This window comes from Hylobates moloch, unplaced genomic scaffold, assembly GCF_009828535.3.
Source record: "Hylobates moloch isolate HMO894 unplaced genomic scaffold, HMol_V3 SCAFFOLD_1, whole genome shotgun sequence".
NCBI classification, from domain to species: domain Eukaryota; kingdom Metazoa; phylum Chordata; class Mammalia; order Primates; family Hylobatidae; genus Hylobates; species Hylobates moloch.
The window spans coordinates 19,878,924-19,882,519 of NW_026652276.1; the positions used below are offsets into that span (position 1 = coordinate 19,878,924).

The 3,596-nt window shown below is 43.4% G+C and overlaps 1 pseudogene; it reads right to left on the minus strand.

Annotated features, from left to right (window-relative positions):
* Positions 1-874: 874 nt before the first annotated feature.
* Positions 875-2,841, minus strand: LOC116810243 (stress-70 protein, mitochondrial-like; annotated as a pseudogene).
* Between the last annotated feature and the right edge of the window lie 755 nt (positions 2,842-3,596).

Consider the following 3,596-nt stretch of genomic DNA (forward strand, 5'->3'; position numbering starts at 1 on the left):
GGACAAGTAGGTTGATGGAATGAGATGAATGCCATCACAGTATTACGTACAATGTGCCATGGTGATATGGTTTGGCTGTGTCCCCACCCAGATCTCATCTTGAAATCCCATGTGTTGTGGGAGACAGGTTGCTCTTCAAACTCACGAAGCCAGAAGTCGTTTCTTCTTTTTATAAAAGAGAAAAATCTAACTTCATAATTCTATTTTTTTGCTTTTCATATTTATTAAAAAAAAATCCAGAATGGGTAAAAGAACAGTCATCAAGGGTGTAGGTGCCAGACACAGGGCAGAAGATAGCTAGAAAAGTATGCCTTAGGGAAGTTAAGGGTCCAGCCTCATTCCTACATTGTTTTAATAGCTGTACCTAGCATAAATAACTAAGCTTTCCATTGTTCTAGATTCCTCTGCCCCATCTGCAAACATGGCACAGCCGGCTTGCCTTGCAAGGCCTCAGTTGAAGGACCCCATGTACACACAGGCCAGTACAGCAGTACTAGGCTAACTAGAAGGATCTCATCTCCATATGTGGTCTCATTTCAAGTCTATGGCTGACTACCTTCACGGTTGTGCACGAGATGGTTTCACCCCTTGAAAATATGGCCACTTCAGCATAAAATAGTTAAATCTTTATAATGATCAATTCATCCTACCTCCTTTTACATGCAGCTGAAAAATGACAGGCTAGGGACATCGAACATTGTGAACTTTATACTGTTAGAATCACAGAATCCATTAAATGATCACTAGCTAATAGTAACTAAATTTACGAATTAAGGAAATTATATATAGAATAATGCAAAAACACAGTAAAAAGACTGAAGTTTGCCCATTTCTGCTCAGGAAGTCTCTTTACTCCTAAGCTTCATATGTGGTCCTTCTGGCTTCAAAATTTCTGCTATTATTACTGTTTTTCCTCCTTCTGATCTTCCTTTTGTTCCCCAGTGCCAGAACTTCCAGAGCCTTCTCGCTCAGATGCCATCTTTTTGTATGCCATTTTGAAGAGCTTCAATGATGCCTGCTGAAGAGAGGATGCTGCCTGTCTAATGTTTTCTCCTGTTTCACTGTCTTTTTAGCTAGGAGCTCCCTCACTTTGGAAATCTCTTCTTTCAGCTTGTTGCACTATCAGCAGGTAACTGGTCCTTGAATTCTTCCATCTTGGTTTCTGTGTCGTGAATGATTTCTTCAGCCATATTAACTGCTTCAACTCATTCCTTCTTTCGCTAGTCTTCCTTAGCATATTTCTCTGCATTTTCAACCATATTTTCAATATCATCTTTGCTTAACCCACCAGAAGACTGGATTACAATCTGCTGCTCACGTCCTGTGCCTTTATCTTTAGCTGAAACACGTACGATCCCATTGGCATCAATGTCAAATGTAACTTCAATCTGAGGAACTCCACGAGGGGCTGGTGGAATTCCAATCAAAGTAAACTGTCCAAGGAGTTTGTTGTCTCCAGCCATCTCTCTCTCACCCTGACACACTTTAATTTCCACTTGCATCTGCCCTTCAGCAGCAGTAGAGAATACCTGGCTCTTCTTGGTTGGAATAGTGGTATTCCTATTAATAAGTTTGGTAAAGACACCTCGCAGAGTTTCAATACCCAGAGACAGGGGAGTGACATCAAGGAGCAGCACATCTGTGACATTGCCGGCCAACACATGTCCCTGAATGGCAGCTCCAATGGCGACAGCCTCATCAGGATTGACAGCTTTACTTGGGGGCTCTGCCAAAAAAAATCCTGCACAGTCTGTTGAACCTTGGGCATCCTGGTCATGCCACCCACAAGAATCACTTCTCCTATATCACTCTTGCTGACTTCTGCATCTTGCATAGCTTTCTGGCATGGAGCCATAGTCCTCCTGACTGGATCAGTGACAATCCCTTCAAATTGAGCGTGGGTCAACTTCATATTCAAATGCTTGGGTCCAGAAGAATCTATTCTAAGATAGGGCAAATTGATGTCAGTCTGCACAGATAAGGAGAATGCACATTTAGCCTTTTCAGCAGCTTCCCGTACCCTCTGAAATGCCATGTTGTCTTTGGTCAAATCAACCCCTGTCTCTCTCTTAAACTCCTTCACATTGTGCTGTAGCAAGGCCTGGTCAAAGTCTTCCCCATCTAAGAAAGTGTCCCCATTTGTGGATTTCACCTCGAATACTCCTGTCTGAATTTCCAGGATAGAAATATCAAAAGTTCCACCACCTAAATCATATACAGCAATGACTTTGCCTTTTGATTTGTCTAGACCATAGGCAAGGGCAGCAGCTGTGGGTTCATTAATCACCCGAAGCACATTCAGTCCAGATATCTGGCCAGCATCTTTAGTGGCCTGTCTCTGCAAGTCATTGAAATAAGCTGGGACTGTGATCACAGCATTTTTTGCTGTGTGCCCCAAGTAATTTTCTGCAGCCTCTTTCGTCTTCATCGACACAAATGCTCCGATCTGGCTTGGAGAATACAGTTTCCCATGAGCCTCAACCCAGGCATCACCATTGGAGGCACAGACAATTTTAAAGGGAACATTTTTAATGTCTTTCTGTACTTCAGGATCATCATATCGCCAGACAATGAGACATTTGGTAGCATAGAATGTATTGTTTGGATTGGTGACAGCCTGTTGCTTGACTGGCATGCCAACAAGTCACTCACCATCTGCTGTAAAGGCCACAATTGAAGGGGTAGTTCTGGCACCTTCGGCATTCTCCAGCACCTTTGCTTGTTTACCTTCCATAACTGTCACACAGGAGTTGGTAGTACCCAAATAAACACCACCAACTGCTCCGTTGATTGCTTCTGACGCATAATCCTGCCTTGAAACAATTCTAAAAGCCTCATGACTAAGGCCGTTCCAGTCATCCTGGTGGCGGGCGGCCGTAGGGCCCCGGGAGGCTGCGGTGCTCCTGAGACGGGCTGCTGCAGCTCAGCTGGCACTTATTATGGCGGCTGGATGGAGCAGTACGAGGCAGCAAACAGGCCCTCGGGCGGCCGGGAGCTGCGCGGTGCAGTCATAATTTTATGATATTTAAAAAGTTGCATGCAATCAAGTGCATAATATTAAGCATACAGTTCAAGTTTTGATAAACAGTAACCTTTATGACTAGCACTATAATCAACTGGGCTACTTCTGTCCTTACCTACTGCCGTTGTCTTGAATAGTTTGGCATCAGTTAGCCCTCATTGGTCTTCTCACTTCCATTCATGTTCCGTTTTGGCTCATTGTCCTCCAGCAGCCAAACTAATTCAATTATTACATGAGCTAGATTATTTGATAATAACCTCTACTGCTTAAATTTGCTTAGATTGCTTGATACTACTGTTTAGATTATTTGATAATAATCTCTTAGAAGCCTCCACTAGCACCCAATTGTAATAGAATGAACTCAAATTCTTTAACATGGCCTAAAAGGCCCTGTGTGTTCTGGCTCCTACCCTGCTCCCAGCCTTGTCTTGTACCATTCTCCCCCTTGCATTCTGTACTACTGTAACATGGATCTTCCTTCAGTTCCTTGAATTTGCCAAGTTCTTTCTTACTCTAGAGTCTAGACAGAAACACTCTTTTTCCACTCCTTTGTATCCTGCAGGTCTGTGGCAGG